At 38.0% G+C, this 18,157-nt stretch overlaps 1 long non-coding RNA gene across 4 annotated transcripts; it reads right to left on the minus strand.

Moving 5' to 3' along the window:
- Nucleotides 1-3,528: 3,528 nt before the first annotated feature.
- On the minus strand, nucleotides 3,529-6,381 carry LOC309501289. 4 transcript variants are annotated; one of them, XR_014206849.1, is made up of 4 exons: nucleotides 6,130-6,381; nucleotides 5,912-6,028; nucleotides 4,834-4,900; nucleotides 3,529-3,642 (listed from the first exon to the last, which is right to left on the minus strand). It is a non-coding gene; the product is annotated as an uncharacterized lncRNA (long non-coding RNA). The 4 variants fall into 4 exon arrangements; XR_014206850.1 differs by having other exon boundaries at nucleotides 5,737-6,028; XR_014206851.1 differs by having other exon boundaries at nucleotides 5,912-6,381.
- Between the last annotated feature and the right edge of the window lie 11,776 nt (nucleotides 6,382-18,157).

Consider the following 18,157-nt stretch of genomic DNA (forward strand, 5'->3'; position numbering starts at 1 on the left):
TCACACGTGGAAAACATGTCACCACATGTGAAATTCATGTGGTTTTTCTGTAAGAGCTCTGTTAACTCCATTTGTTAATGAGCATCATCAGAATTAAATGGACAGACACACAGAACCAGCAACATTCATCTAAGGTGCATCCACTGATCTGTAGTTCAGATCTAGTGGCTCGTCCACAAATTTGAAACACAAAATAGTTTAATGGCACATATGGCTGTGACTTTTGCTACCATAAAGGTGGGGGTTCATACTCCTACATAAGTCCTGTACCTCCTCTCAGATGTGAATCTATGCATTTTCAACATGCTATGGCTGCAACTCCTCAGCAGCCTGTAATAGGAGTTGTAGGATTACAAATTTATTAAATGTTTAATTTAGGTTACAGAATTTAGCATTTGAGGCATAGATGATGATATTCAAAGAAGATTAAATCAAGCAACCCAGATGTCTGACATTAACCTTTTTATCTGTATGCACCTCCTGAACAGTGTCATGGTCCCAAGCTATGATCATGTGAAGGTATGGGTGATACTGTCAGGCTGATTGGATCATTTGAATGATAGTGTTATGCTAATTGGGCCTGTTTGCTCTTGATTGGGCAGAATTGCCTAACCGGTTTTCGCTTGATAGAATCAAATCACTGAAAGATTCATCCCTACATTTGCATGCTTTGTTTGGATTTGTCTCCACCTCCAAAAGTCCCTCCTCCTTGTAAATGTATAAAAACTATACTGTATAGAACTCAGTTAGATTGTTGGATGACTGCAGTAATGCACAGCGAAGTCCTCAATAAAGAATAACTTCTGCTTGAATGATATCCCAACGTCTCCTGGTCTCTGCTTGGACGAAGGAAAAGTTTTCTACAGAGTGAAAGGTCCCTCTCGTTAAATAAAGCTAGCAAACTTTCAGATTGTTAATGGGGTTGTGCCTGAATACCAGCACAGTGTTTGCCTAGGAGTAACACGGCAGCTAATGACATGGCTGGATTCCACTAACCATGATAAACCATGGTACATTGGCACAAAAACCAAAGTAATTGATAAGCAGTTACTAGCAATCCAACCCCCAGTATAGTTAACTAGAGTCCCACATTCTGTAAAAGAATGCAAATATTGGAAGGCCTCAGAATGGAGATCTTTTCTTGTGTTTTATGCTTTACCAGTGCTTTGTGGTGTTCTTTCCAAGAAATACTGGAACCATCTTTTCCTTCTTGTTTTTGGCATTTATACTCTGCTTCAGGAAAAGATACAAATGGTTGATACTGATAATGCAGAGAAAGCACTGAAGAAATTTGTTATGGAATTTCAGAAGTTGTATGGCAAGGAAAATATGCACTTGGTGACACACATTTCTGCAAGTGTGAGAAACAGTGGACCTCTGTGGGCTACATCCACCTTTTCTTTTGAATCTTTCAATGGCACACTCTTGAAGGTCTGTAATGGTACCACACATGTCCAACAACAGATTGTCAAGAGATTCCTCAAGTGGAGAGACCTCACACTCAAAGCAGACAAGTGCATGAACCTGCCAAACCTGCGCACATATATTCAAACGCACATAACTATTGAACCAATTCTTAATGCACATGTGAACGCCATCAGTGTTTATCACAGGTTCGCGTTTAAAGTCTGTGTAGAGAGAATGGTGTCGTCTTAGCGGCCCCTAATTTAATAACAAATGATCGTTGCGACGGAAGCGAATCAATCAAAACTAACTTTAGCTGGAAAATAACTTTATTAAAGAACCACTATAAAGCCAAAACAATCTCTGTTACCTTAAATTATACGTTTATCTCTGTAAAGCTGCTTTGAAACAATCTCCATTGTTAAAAGCGCTATATAAATTGTAAAAGCAAAACAATATCTAACAAAATAGCATCACAGCATAAGAGACATCATGATCAAATTGTCCTTAAAAGATATTTATTTCTTGCAAGAAATGTTTCCAGTCCATCCACAGACCAGCTGCAGGCGGAGTGAGACCCCTCAGAGGTGTTTTTCTGGCAGTTTTATAATGTTCTCCTCAAAGCTATTTCTTATAGCCCCCACCAAACAAAAGAAACAGAGGAACACCTGTGGCTCCTCTACTCCCGGGAATCTTTCCACCTCTGAAGTCTCACACACACCTCCCAGCTGTATCAACATTATAAAAGAAACTCAAAATACAGCCAAATAAATGTATGGCATTTCATTTGTTAAATCATTGAAAATAAAATACAAAGAAAAGATAATTTTTTTCCACAACAAAATGAAGATGACTTGACTTGACATGAAGAATGCCAAAGACACAGTCAAAAAACTGCTCGATGAAATGCAGAACAGTAAGCAAGAGACGACTACATCAGCACAACTGTCAGAGATGGTTAGGGTTTTTGGTAATCCTCATCCAGTGACCATTCCAGTACAGCACATGCTTGCTATTGAGGATCTTTTTGATGTCAGGGTACAGCAATGCTTGTATTATGAACATTTTCTTATCAACGGTGTACTTTATCACACAGAAACTAACAAAAAAGAAACAACTCTGTAGTAGAGTTAGCTGATGGCACATTATGCAAGATTCTGAGCATTGTGTCATTTAACCCTGAAGGTTGTAATGCACAAATGAGTTGTGTTATGGTTGAGGAGCTTTGCAGGACTGCAGGTCACCTTTGTAGGGATTCTGACATGAAGTTTATTCATGAGGTAAAAGAGTCAAACACTATTTATGCAGTGCATACACAGTCTTTGAAAAGAAAATGTGTGATGATTGAGTTGAAAGAGAAGATGTATGTCGTAGCCCTGCCAAATAATATTGAAAGGGACTGAAATCATTGCAGCTGTATTGCAATGAAATACTTGAATTAGTGAATTGCATAAAATGCTTTATATACTGATTATTTCCCCTCTTTTGGCTATGCATGTGAAAAGCTTGGTGTAACTAAAAATGTAAGATTTTTAGTTTTTCTAGTATGTATACCTGATCTTTTATATTGATGTGTGCAAGTACTGGTATTCACATTCAGGTTTTAAGTGGATTGTTCAAACTGACTATTGTCATTACTGCACTAGTGTTGAAAAATATAATGTTAAAGGAACTGCTTTCAGTGGATTTCATTTATTTTGAAAATAATTTTTTCTTGTTCGGAGTGAACTTGTTTTGTGCAAATAGACTATATGACAAATGAATGCACATTACTTGTTAAAAATTTATTGTAATTTTACAGGAAATTCCTGGCAACTAATTGCAGTAAATTTACAGCAAGTAATATACAGGATTATTACTGTTTACGATTACAATAAAGTAATGTATTTATACAGCAGTGCTACTGTGATTATAGTAGCATAATTACAGTAAAATGCTGTAATTTATTTCAATTTACTGTATATTTACTGCAACTCAGTTGCCAGGAATTTCCTGTATTTTTACAGGACAGAATAAAAAATGTATATTGTAAATCAATGTACTGTATATATCCTGTTATTTGTAAATATTACAATACAATGCTGTAATTATCCGTATTAGGCAATTAAAAACACAACAATGATATCTTTTTAATCTTTTATTAAAAACTGTTTTCTTAGGAGGGTGTAAACAGGTGCGTTGAGCCCGTATCTCTTCTCTGCTTTGCAGCCCGTCTGGGAGTTGATTCCACAAAAAGTTCTGAAAACCGAGAGAGAGGAAAAAAAGTTTTAAGTTTTCATATCTGTTAAATAATTACAAATACTGTGTAAAAAACAAAAGTAACCTATTCCTACTTTCTCATAAACGAAAATGATTTTGATGTATTTATTTAATATTAACAACTTAACTTAACATTTAGAATTACATTGGCTTTTACATTGTTTTTTGTAAATATATAATGTCATTGTATGCATGCACTGTATATCGAATGACGCTTTGGACAAAAGCATCTGCTACCTTAACCACACTTCAAAATGTTTTATTTAATTAATTAATGAAAGTCGTAATGTTAAACTGATGTCCGTCAGACTCTTCTGTTTACACATAAATGTCCTGCATGGGAATACCAACTTAGAACATAGAACAGACACTTAACAGTAATAGCTGGGTCTCCATCCAACTTTTTAATGCACATTTTAACCATTTGAAAAAGAAATCCTGACCTAGAAACGGATAAAATTCACAATATATTTACAATCAGAGTTATATTAATAAACACCCTGATGCTTCCGAGCTTTATAATGGCAGTGGATTGCAACATCAGTTTGAAGCTCAAAAAAGTGCATCTATCCATCATAAAAGTGCTTCACACAGTTCTGAGGGGTTAATAAAGGCCTTCAGAAGCAAAGCAATGAGTTTGTAAAGTTTTAAATATTAATATTTTTCTTACATAAAGTAAAATTACTAGCTTCCGGCCAAAAGAACAATAACATACAGATTTTACTCTAAAGCGCAACTTATGCAAAGTACTGCTGATATTTACACTACGCCATGACGCACTACGCTACTTCTGACGTCATAAGTTGCGTAAGTTGCACTTTGAATGCAAGTAGACTACATATGGCTGTTTGGCCGTAAGCTAGAATTTTACTTTGTGACGTGTTAAATATGGATATTTTTCTTACACAAACTCTTCGCTTCAGGAGGCCTATTTTAACCCCTCAGAGCCGCGTGGAGCTCTTTTATGATGGATAGATGCACTTTTTTGAGCTTCAAACTGATCCACTAACATTATAAAGCTTAGATGTGTCTGTTTTTTTTTTTTTTTTGTTTTTTTTGTATAACTCAGATTGTATTTGTCTGAAAGAATGGCTTGAAGGTAAGTAAATCATGGGGTAATTTTCATTTAAAAGTGAACTACCCTTTTAACAAAATAAGTGAAGAATATACCTTGTACAGTTAAGCAAGGTGTGCTTGGTAGGGTCTCTCTCTGGATATCAGCAGCTGTGGCAGAGGGCTAGGGAATAAAAAATTTAAACATTACCAAATGTATTACCAATTACACAACAAATACCAATTACAAATCTATTATTATTTTAATATTCCATACAGTCTGCCAGGCAGCCACATATAATTTGAGACAAACAAAATGGTTAACTTGATTTTAATACTACTGATAATTTGCTGCCTTCTCTGAACACAAAGAGATCAGTGAAAGCAACAGAACCCAGGCTTAAAAATATTTAATGACGATGCTGGTTGGTTTAAGTTATTTTAGATAAAGACAGCTTACATGCCTGCTCATTCACCCTGGTTGGCCAAGCACAAAGTAAAGTTATAACATCTGAACATACCAGATGCTATATTCAGCTTTTATCACAGTTAACGTTATAGCTAACTTACAGAATTAAATGAAGATACCAACATTGTCATTTAATTAAAGCCCATATTTCAATCTCATTATTTGAAATATTAATTAAATTACAATCCTGGTATCTTCGTTTAATTCTGTAAGTTAAGTAATGTTATTCAGTGACCGTACTAGTGTGCAAACCACGACTTCAAGACCACCGATTACAAGACAGCAAAACAGAAGTCCTAATAACGTTACAACAGCCTGCCCGGTAGCAAGTGTAATCAATGCAATAATAACCTGAGCTAAGGAAGCTTACCGGGCTAACGTTAATGCTTATTTTTACAGTCTGGGATAACGTTATTTGAGCTAGCTTTATCGTCATTGTGGTGATTTTCCATTAATGTTACGTTACTAGCTCAGCTCGACTCGATTCTACTCACCATGTTTGTTTTTCCATTGTGAATATCTAGTGTCTTGTACCTGATGTGGTAGCTTACCTTTTTCCTTATGGATTGAGCAAGACGCCGCCACTTCACCGGGGTCAGTTCAGGTTGTTTATACCGGGAGTGAGCGAGTCGAGTCGGGGCGAGTTGAGCTAACGTTATAGGGATCTAACGTGCCTAGCTAATGTCACTGAAATATACCAAACGAAAAATTGTGAATATCTCATACCTTGCACCTGCATGTGGTCCTTTTCCGTATGGATTGAGTAAGAAGACGCCACTTCACTGCGGTCAGTTCAGGTTGTTTTCAGTCGACTCGGGGCGAACGTCACTGAAGCTAATGTCACTGAAATATACCAAACGAAACAATCAGCAGCACTCACTCAAATCAACGGTATTAATATATCCATATACTTATAAAATAGATTTCATGTTAACGTTTCATACCTGAGATGTGTTCTTCTTCCAAAAATGTTTGATTCTCTGGTAGCCTACCGTTGACCGCGCAATTCAAAAATTCAAACAGCAGCGATCCCACAATGCTATGCGGTGGCTGTAAAATAATGCTTCTACAGTGTAGTTACAATAAAATTACAGGACTGTCCATAAATTTCCCATCATGCATTTGCATTTACAATAAAAACATGAATACAACATGTTGTTGTAAAATTTATTGTAAAAATTACATCAATTGCTAACAGTGTACAGTATATGTTTTAAAGTGCAATAAAATGCATTTTAATTGTACTTAAAAACTGATTTATTGCTTAAAACTACAAAAAAGTAAACAAACACATTGATTTAATAGTATCAGATAAGAAGTTCATTACTTATTAGTTAGTTAATTTTAAAGCTTATCATAATTATACCAAATCAATTAATAAAAAATAAAAAGTACACATAAAACGTGTGAAAGTGTGAAATAAATATGCATTGAGACAATAAAGCGTGAATATAATGGTTTAATAAATTAAACTAGGGTAGGCTACACACACAACTAAACTAAGTAAAGATTGTATACAGAATCAAGAAAGTAAAGAAAAGTGAAGAAAAAAAGAGAGAAGAAAAGAGAATGGCAAGATTACAATCAGTTAACCACAACCTATGAGAAACATCAGAGAATCAGGGTCACCTTAAAGGGGCACAATAACTAACGCATCTAAAGACTGCGAACAGGTGCTTATATTGACTTTGGTTGCTGAAGAAGTCCAGATGCAGGAGATTCTTGAGATTCTTGATGATTTCGCCTGGAGTGGGCAAAAGCGTTCATTTGGGTTCTTGGTGTGGTCCACGTTGAATCCAAAGAAATTAACTTGGTCCCACGTTGAACCCAAAGAAGTTAACTTGAAGATGAAGTTGCCGGAAGAAGACAGGAGAATGTTGTCTCAAAGAGATTGAGCAAAGATCTGAACTAATCAGATACTCTTAAAGGTCCTGTCAGTTCACACCCATTTGTTGAGGTGACCAATCAAAGATGACCGGGAGAAAGTCTTTGTTCATCTTATCCCCATTTGCATGTTCATGCTGGCATGTAGAATTGGTGCAGTCCTTACATAAAAGTATGGTACAAATATGTACTTTATCCTAACACCATTGATAATAAAAACAAAAGAGGATTCTTTTGAGACCAAGAAATGGGGTTTGAAGACATTAAAGCAGTGATACATCATCTTTGGATATCAACATTTGAAGTTACTCTAACATAACTTAAGAATCATAACTAGTCATAACTAATAAAACATAGGGACAAGCATAAAACACAGGAGAAATACTATAAACATTTGGGAAAGTTTGTGGGTAAGAATGGAGTAAATGTCCTTTGTGTATTGGAGGTTTAACTGTATAGTCTTTAACCAAATGGCTAGTGCTGTCTGGACTCCTGTGCTGTCTTTGAGGGTGGCAGACACAGTCTCTTGCTGAGACCATTCAGGAGAGCAGAGGTGATAACAGCCTTTGAAGAGAACTGGTTTGAGGGCCAATGACAACAGGGAAGAGGGGGAAGGTTTTATGAAGCCTAGAGCATTTTGGAAGTCCATTCGTTACACCTACCAGGTGGGGATCACGTCACATGATGATACAAAGAGTACTTGAGCAAGAGAGGGCCATTAGTCAGGTTCTAAAAGCTGAGAGGAAATCAAGGCACTTGGTCCTCAGTTGGCAAGATGTTGAGCCCATGCAAGGACTTCACAGATGCCTTGTCTGGAGAGCAATATGTCAAGTCAAGTCAAGTCATCTTCATTTATAATGCGCTTTTAACAATGTAGATTGTTCCAAAGCGGCTTTACAGAGATACAAGGATAGTTTAACCCTCTGGAGTCTGAGGGGTTTTTGGGGTCCTTGAGATGTTCTGACATGCCCTGACATTTGTGCTTTTTTCAGTTGCTTATAAACATATTAATGGCAAAGGTATAATTACACTCTATTTAGCACAAACAGGGCTACCATAATATGTGAGCAACATGCATGAACATGTTTGTATTTTTGAGAGAATAATGTTTATGCATGGTTATTGAAAAAACTAAAGTTTCTGAAATAAGGCCACAAAACACATACTAAATATGTGTCAATAAGACTTTTGACTAATGGATGTCGTTGCCTAGAGTTTTTTCTTCAAAATGATGTGAAAATCATCCTACCTAAATCATTCACATAACACAATACATTGATTTAAATCTTGTAAAACACTTTTTGTTTGTAAAGACAATATGCGCAAGGGGCAACAATTCAACACCATCATGCATATTTAGTGATTCACACCTGAGGAGACAATGGGGCCCGCATACTTAATGAGCCATTCATTCAGGTGTGTCACCTATAGCCACAAGAAAGAATGCAAGAGCAATATATATATATATATATATATATATATATATATATTTATATATTTATATATTTATATTAGAGGTGGGCATAGATACATTTTTTTAATCTAGATTAATCTAGATTAATTTTGAAATTAATCTAGATTAATCTAGATTAAAATGGCTCATTTGAATTCTGCCGAAGGCATTCAGAATATGTGTGCTACCCAAATAATGACTATAAAAGGGTAAGTCTTTGAGAACGGGTTTCTCAAGCCAGGTGGCGCATTAGACCAGGGGCTCATCTCCTGTTTCCAAAATGCATCACAAACTGCTTGAGAACTGCTGTTCTACTCATAGACTGTAAAAGGTTACTACTGTACTGTTACCGTCCGTAGGCAACATTAGGTAGGCCTATGTTATTATCAACTACTATAGGCTATCAATTAGGGATGGGCAATATGGCCTAAAATCTATATTGTGATATACATTGCAGCCTCTTGCAATAACGATATACAGTATATTATAATAAAACCATTTCAGAACAGATTACACAGACCCATGCTAAACAACTGCTAAATGTATTTTTTTTAAAGGGTGTATGTAGTTTTGAGAACATATATTGTGCAAAACTGTAAGTATACAACATCATTTTGCAGATAAATAAAATTTAAGTACACTAGCTGCAGAGACTTAAGTAGGTCTAATGTTTATTATGGCTTAGTTGGAGCTTATGAAACCCCAAATTTAAAATTAGAAAATTGTCTAACTGATGTCTTTTCAGTTAAAAAGAAACACAACAACGATTCTTAAAATCGAGATTATGTGCTACACCACTAAGATATATTGGAATGGGAATAATACGCGCGCGCTGGTATTCAGTGATATCATGTTTCGTTTTGAATTTGAGGTGGTAGAACGGATTAGTCATGTGTTAACTTACCGAACTGTTACCCCACACACTCTGTATATAGTTTGCTGCTGCTCGTCTGACGGCTTAAACCCGAACCAAGTCCAAATAATGGATGTTGCACCGATCTTTTTCAGCAGCTTTCACTTTCAGCCGTGTTTACTTAAGATGACGACGAATATGCGTTGCAGCCGGGTTTACCTCGCGGCCGCGGGTAGATTGCGTCATCATAGCTTGTGTAGTATAGAGCCATCTCCCAACTCAACTTGGAGAATAGATTAACGGCGATATTTTTTTTATCGCGCGATAAGAGTCTCGCGTTAACGCAGCACGTTAACGCCGATAACGGCCCACCACTAATTTATATATATATATATACTCTACCAAATTGGTTCACAGTTGGAAGCATGTCAATTTTTTTTTTCATTCAGGTGTGTCACCTATAGCCACAAGAAAGAATGCAAGAGCAACAGTTGGAAGCATCTCAATTGGGTTTTTTTTTTTGTTTTTTTTACAAATTGTGCTTGCAAATTGGCCTATAATATCCAAGAAAAACATGTCTAGTAATTGTGCAGTTAATTCTTATACTGTATTTTCAGTTTTGGAATATTTATCCTCTCCCCAAATTTGTCACCAATAAAACACAATAAAAATTATTTAAAGAAAAGGATTATATTTACCTTTTAATAGTTTGTTTACATCTACCTTGTAAATATATTTTTTTATTAAAAAGGTTACAATTACAACAACAATTCAAGTGTAATCTTTCTTTGTAAAAACTAAAGTATACATTATATCATACATATTTCAAAGTTAAGGATTTGATTGATTATTTGATTACTTAATTTTTGACAAAACATACTATATTTAACATATGAGCAAAAATTGGCAAACAAAAGCTTATTTGAGGTGGCAGATATTTTACAGTAAAAATGTATAATCTATCCAAAACTAGTCAACGAAATGTTGTCTTTCATATGTCTGTAACATAGGTCTTTCGTTTTTATTATAAGAAATATAAATGTTAATTTGCAGTTTAATACGTTGCTTATACAAATACATTTTATTTCAACATATTTCAGTCGATTTTTACTCAATACAGTTTGCTAAAAATGAAACATTCATTCACACACAGAAACGCCTGACTGTAACGTTGTTTTTATGAAATATTAGGGCATATAAATGTTAATTTGATTTTTACTCATCTCAGTATAGCAATACAGTTTGCTAAAACATCATAATTCATTCACACTCAGAAATGCGATTAGCTGTGGTAAACAGCGCATCTCTGCCGTTCAGTCATTCACAAACAGAAACGCGATTTACTTGAGAATGAAAAAAAACTTACTACAGTATTCCATCCGTTGCTCCTCGAAATACCAGCACTTCTGAGGTACATTTTCCATTATTATTATTCCTCACAGTGCTGCGAGACGGTGTAAACAAGTACAATGATCTGATTAAACTTGTGTTTTCTCGAGCTGATATGGGGGCATTCACAGGTTTGCGTGGATTGCCTCAGTCATTTGCGTTTGCGCGCGCTCTCCGTGGGCGGGGCAGATTAAAACGTAATGAGCTGAGATGAGAACGACTGACATCTCGCTCTTTTCTTACAGATTACATGAACTGAGAATATTTGTTTTAAATTACTTCATTTAAAAGAAGATAATTCAAGCTTCATGCCTGTGTGTCTGTATGCCTGTTTGACTGAGTATTCGCCGAGTTATTGTTCATTTTCGGACTCGTTTCAGAATGGACTTCACTGACAGAGAGAAGGCAGAACTCGCTTCGTGTTTATTTTTCTTTATTTGGCAAAAAGCAAAACACTTTGTTTTTATTGTGAGTATACACAAAAATAATACACATTTAACAGAATCGATTGATTGAACGTATGAAACGTGTTTGTAATATCAAAGTCAACAGAGCAAAATGAATCTCTTTTGAACTGATAAAAAAAAAAGCGAGCTGGTATCGCCGGCGATACCGCCCGACCCCAGGGGGTTAAAGTAACAGAGATTGTTTTGGCTTTATAGCAGTTCTTGAATAAAGTTATTTTCCAGCTAAAGTTAATTTGATTGATTCACTTCCGTTGCAACGATCATTATGGTGCGTTCACACCGGACGCGAATAGCGCGTCAGGCGCGAGTGATTTCAATGTTAAGTCAATGCAAAGACGCGTTACGCGCGTAAAAAATTCCTGCGGCGCGAATGAGGCGTAGAGCGCGGCGCGGTAGACGCGAATACGCCTCATTCGCGCGTCAAGTTCGCGCGAATGGCGCGAATTGAGCGTATGGCGCGTTAAGCGCGAATGTTTTATGTAGTGCTATTTGTGCATTCTCGTGTTTGACGCGAATTCGCGTCTGCCGCCCGAGTTGAAAAATCTGAACTTCTGCGTCAATTCGCGCCGCGTTAACCAATCAGGAGCCTGCTTGCTGCTGTCACGTGGTGAAGTGACAGTTTATAATGTTATTTTATGTTTGGCCTCAATCAATTATTTTGTAATATGACTAAAATGCACAACAAAGCAAATCTTTCACATAAAAACTCGATTTCAATATATGAGAGATACTCATTTTGTATTGAATGCAATTTATTCCATATCTATTCTAGATTATATGAAACATAATTATTCTAATGTAATGGTGCGTTCACACCGGACGCGAATAGCGCGTCAGGCGCGAGTGATTTCAATGTTAAGTCAATGCAAAGACGCGTTACGCGCGTAAAAAATTCCTGCGGCGCGAATGAGGCGTAGAGCGCGGCGCGGTAGACGCGAATACGCCTCATTCGCGCATCAAGTTCGCGCGAATGGCGCGAATTGAGCGTCTGGCGCGTTAAGCGCTGTAACAATAACGACTCTGGGTAAATGTGAATTAGCTCAAGAATATGGGGAATCTTGGGAATATTAATAATTATGACTCATGGTCATAATTCATAAGTCGCATGTACATTTATTTTATCAATTATCGAGATTCCCTTGTTCTGTAACTGTCTGATCATTACAGTTAAGAAGGGGGTATCCCTTTTCAAACTCCAAGAAAGTTTTATCTTCTGGCCACGAATATCAAACTTTCTGAGTTTATGAATTAAAACTACTCAAGGTAGTCAATATCGAGCTTGTAGCTTAGATCTTTTTAGTTTCATTGACTTTTATAAGGTGGTTTTTCAAACACAGAGACAATTAAAAGTATAAATGGGTTTATTAATAAAATGGCACACACTAGAGATTATATAAACTACAAACATAAACGTACGTAAAAATGCAAACAAACAAACAAACATTTAACCGAACAAAAACATAAACATAGCGTGATCAGAGTGAAAATGAAATGAAAGAAAGAAAGATATAGAGGGAAGATAGAGGGTAACTTAGTTCACAGACCTAAGACCTGGACACCTGAAATCAGCGTTTAGAGAGAGTTACGTTACTTGCAAGATTCTGTGCTCTTTCAGTGTGGTGCTGAAGAGGGGGCGCGCGTGCGCGTGTCCGGCTGGTTTGCGTCTAGCTTCGTCTTCTGGGTCGTTTAGCAAGACGATGTAAAGGCTCACTTGAATTTAACGTTACCGAGAAAGTTCAGATTCGTCTCCCGGGATGGGAGAGGCTGGAAATCTTAGTTGCAAGGGACGCAGCTACGACTCGAACATGTGCTCGCTCGATGGAGAAGGCCAGGGCCTCCTCCAGATGTTCCTTTGGAGAAGCGCTGCGCCGAGGAAGAGGGTCAAGAGAAGTTGGATGAGAGCTGGAAGAGAGATAAGAGAGCGAGGAAACTGAAGGTTTGGACTTTTATCAGTGTCCCATGTGCCGTCCCCTCCTTCGTGTAGGACGAATCAGCTGTCGAGAATTTTCGAGCGGGAAGATTCCTTTGTCCGGTTAGACACGCCCACTCGAATGAGTCATGATTGACTTTAACTTGAGAGGATTTTCTCCAGACATATGAACTTATAAAACAATGTCGGAATTGTTGCTATCGGAATTCTGCTATCGGAATTCAACTCCGTTAGATTAAGAGAATTACAAAGACATCAAACGCATCCCATGAAGGTTGTAGCAATGCAAAGATACAGGAGATATGCAGAATTACACACATTTAAAGTCTTGATTACCACATGACAAAATCGTAGACACCCCAATATGACATGGTCATAACAAAAGGCACCTCAGAAATATATCAACATTTTGGTAATGTCCTATGGTAAGTCAAAGGGAAAATCTGTGGGTCTGTGTGTGGTGTGTTTGGGACGTGACTGCTGGGAATGTCTGCTTTCCTGGGTCGTAAAGTTTTATGGTCTGAGGTAGGGTTACAAAACCACTATTGAGGAACCTTCTTTAAAAATACCTTTCAGAGCCAAACACTCGAAGATCATAACTATATAATCAAAACAACATTAATCACACATGCATACAGGAAGTTCAGATACAAGCCTGAGTTACATACTTAAAAGTTAAACACAAAAGGATGTTGGTGTGTGTGTGTGTGTGTGTGTGTGTGTATGTGTGTGTGTGTTCTGGAATGTCACGAGTCTATAAAAGTCACAGGGAGTCCATGCTGAAATGGGGGTTTTAGAGGGGATTCTCCAAAACAGGGTTTCCTTATGTGACTCAAATGTCCCTCGGGGGAGCCACAAAGATGCAATTTTGACCGTTCAAGCAGACTTGGAGGCGCCATGAACAAACTCGTTGTCTCTGAACAGCATGGGACCGCATGTCATAGTCATTGTCGTTACAGCGCGTTACGCGCGAATGTTTTATGTAGTGCTATTTGTGCATTCTCGTGTTTGACGCGAATTCGCGTCTGCCGCCCGAGTTGAAAAATCTGAACTTCTGCGTCAATTCGTGCCGCGTTAACCAATCAGGAGCCTGCTTGCTGCTGTCACGTGGTGAAGTGACAGTTTATAATGTTATTTTATGTTTGGCCTCAATCAATTATTTTGTAATATGACTAAAATGCACAACAAAGCAAATCTTTCACATAAAAACTCGATTTCAATAAATGAGAGATACTCATTTTGTATTGAATGCTATTTATTCCATATCTATTCTAGATTATATGAAACATAATTATTCTAATGTAAAGACAACAAACACAATTTAGTGTATAAAAACAAAAATCACAGGACAGGTTTCACTTTTGGAGGCTGGCTCCATTTATTATCAAAACAAAAATAAATGACAGATTAGGTGGGTGCGGGCGATGAACCTCGCGCCGGGCTGTAGAGTGCGGGCTCGACAGGCAGCGACCACTCGAGGCCGAGGCCTTATACGGCCTACGCTGTCCTCGTCAGCGTCCTCACCGTTAGGTCCACCAAACCTAGCTCCTGGAGCAAATTGTGAAACTCCTGAAACCCTCCGGAGGGTCTGGTGGACCCGAGTACAGCGACGATGTCCCCTACGCAGCTGTTTCTGCTCTCCAGAGCATATACGAGCGGTGACTCTCGCGATTAATGCTAATGCTAATGCTCGATAAACATCTAAAAAAAGATGGCCGCCAAAACTTTCACCTCTGACGCGCGTAAATTTCGCTTCAAACTTTTGTTTTTACGCGCGTTGGACACGCGAATTAACACAAAGTGGTCAAGCGTCAAACTAGACGCGGCAGGCGCGAATTTGACACGCTATTCGCGTCCGGTGTGAACGCAGCATTAGTTATTAACTTAGGGGCCGCTAACACGACACCGTTTTAACAGGAAACTCTACACAGACTTTAACGCGAAACCTGTGAGAACGCTGATGGCGTGCACATGCGTATTACGAGTTCAGTCTATTGGTATAATAGTTAATTAATTACGAGTTCAGTCTATTGGTTCAGTCTATGTCAGCATCTCCTACCTCAAGCCAGTACTCCATCTCTTCAACACATCCGTTCTTGCTGATGAAGAGAACGATAATCAGCTGACCAAGGATGTGAAGAGAAACATTCTAGCCTACTTGAAAGATAAAAATTCAGATATGGTCACAGATGACCTGCTCGATATTGGCTCTTTTCTTGATCCACGATTCAGAACCTACATGGAGAAAGAAAAAGTGGAGCAGGTTATATTCAGAGCAATCGCCGAAATAAAGTCACTAAAGGATCAACAGGACACTCTCTCAGGGGCTAGCAACAGCAGCAGTGCCTGTTCCTCCTCCTGAAAAAAAAAAAAAAAAAAAAAGACTAGTTTGTCCAGCTTTTTCAAAAGGCAGAGCACCAGCAGCATGGGCTGCAGTAGACATACACTCTCAGAAGAGGAAAGCATCAAAATGGAGCTGAGAACCTACTTACAGACCATAGCAGTTGACAGTGATGCAGACCCTTTTGAATGGTGGAGATGCTGTAAGGCAAATTTCCCCCGCATTGCAAAGCTAGCTCAGAAGTATTTATGTATCCCTGCCACCAGCGCTCCATTTGAGAGAGCGTTCAGCACTGGTGGCAACATTGTAACGTGCCACAGGGCCGCACTCAAACCAGATGCTGTGGACAGTCTGGTTTTCCTGCCTCAAAATTTGTAATTGCTGAAATGTCTTATTTATGTAGCTTCCTTGTCGATAATGTTGAAATGTGTGAATATTGTTTCTAGTCAGAGTTTATTCTTTCTTTTGAGAGACAATAACTTTATTTATCATGCACTTTCAACTTTACAGAACGGTTGCATTCACAAACAGCTATATTACACACTGCATGAAAGGGAATATTTGAAAAACCATAATTGGGCACTTTAATCATTTAGCAGATACTTTTATCTAAAGTGACTTAACAAATGAGAAGAGCAATAGAATCAATCAAACTAACAATAGGGCAGCAATGTGCAAGTACTGTGACCAGTCCCAGTCTAGCATAGTACATGTAGCCAGTGTTTGTTTGTTTTTTTAATATAGAATAGTAAGTGTTAGTAATAATGGGTAAAGTGTTGCTGTTGATTTAAAAATCTTGCTTTCCCCTGTTGTTTGATTTCATGGAAACAGACACCAGTGATTTTGCCAAGAGATCTCTTATTTATTTATTTAATATAAGACATAGGAGGAAGAGACAACGGACCAAACAGATATCTTCATTCAGCAGCCTTACCATCTCTTCCTGATTTTCGGACAAAGAAGCTCAGTCTTTATACTGATAACCAAGAAAAAACTATATATCACCATAGGAACAGCAGCCATATCACCCTGTAGCCCAAGACTGGTTGCCCACTGAAGCTAAGCAGGGCTGAGCCTGGTTAGTACCTGGATGGGAGACCTCCTGGGAAAAAACAGGTTGCTGCTGGAAGAGGTGCTAGTGATGCTCACCCTGTGGTATGTGTGGGTCCTAACGCCCCAGTGTAGTGATGGGGACACTATACTGCCAAAAAGAGCACCGTCCTTCGTATGAGATGTTAAACCGAGGTCCTGACTCTCTGTGGTCATTAAAAATCCCAGGATGTCCTTCGAAAAAGAGTAGGGGTGTAACCCCGGCATCCTGGCCAAATTTGCCCCTTGGCCTCTGTCGATCATGGCCTCCTAATCATCCCCATATACTGATTGGCTTCATCACTGTCTCCTCTCCACCAGTAAGCTGGTGTGTGGTGAGCGTTCTGACGCAATATGGCTGCCGTCGCATCATCCAAGTGGATGCTGCACATTGGTGGTGGTTGAGGAGATTCCCCCCTTCTATGTGTAGCGCTTTGAGGTCTCAGAAAAAGCGCTATATAAATGTAACAAATTATTATTATTATTATTACCACATACATTACCACAGGAACATATGGTTTCCATTAACGTTGGAATGTATATCCCCTTATGCTATGCTTGTATAAACACTGAATATACATCTCAGTCCAGCACACATTCAAAGTCCCCCAAAGTCTCTCTTCCCCCATATCTTCACAAAATACATTGAGTACAAAGGATTATGAATGTATATAAAAAGTATAAAAGAGATACATAGTACTACTGATTATGAATATTAATAAAAAATAATAATAATACTAAAAACAACATTAAATGATGAAATTTGAGTCTTCAGTTGCCAAAAGAGATCTTCAGCAGTTTCTTGAAAATGGCTAAAGACTCAGCAGCTCGGGTTGAGTTAGGCAGGTCATTCCACCAGCAGGGAACAGCCTAGATAAAGGTCAGTGAAAGTGATTTTGTGCCTTTCTGAGATGGCTTCTGGCAAGCTTCTGGAGGGCACATAGTTCATAGCTCTGGTGGGATGGGGGAGTGGAGACTGCAACCCAGGACAGTAGCAATGATCTGAGACATATTTGGAAAAGCGGAGGTGGATATGTTTGCCTCAGCACATAAACTGTCTAGAATTAAAAGCAGTTCAAGGAATTTCTATCAGAGTTAGTACTGGTTGCAGATAAAGTCATAATTGTTGGTGATTTTAATATACATGTAGATAACGAAAAAGATGCATTGGGACTGGCATTTAAAGACATCCTTAACTCTATTGGAGTTAGACAACATGTGTCAGGACCTACTCATTGTCGTAATCATACTCTAGATCTAATATTATCACACAGAATCAATGTTGATGCCATTGAAATTCAGCAGCAGAGCGATGACATCTCAGAACATTATCTAGTCTTGTGTAAACTTAATTTAGCCAAGGCTGCAAAGCCGACTCCATGTTACAAATATGTTAGACCTATCACTTCTGCCACTAAAGATTGCTTTATTAATAATCTTCCTGATCAGTTTCATCATCTCAGCATCCCAGATAGCTTAGAAGAACTTGATATTGCGACAGAAACTTTTAACTCTCTCTTTTCCAGCACTTTAGACACAGTTTCTCCGTTGCGCTTAAAGAATATT

Source organism: Leuciscus leuciscus (genome assembly GCF_965113295.1).
Source record: "Leuciscus leuciscus genome assembly, chromosome: 6".
Taxonomy (NCBI): Eukaryota; Metazoa; Chordata; class Actinopteri; order Cypriniformes; family Leuciscidae; genus Leuciscus; species Leuciscus leuciscus.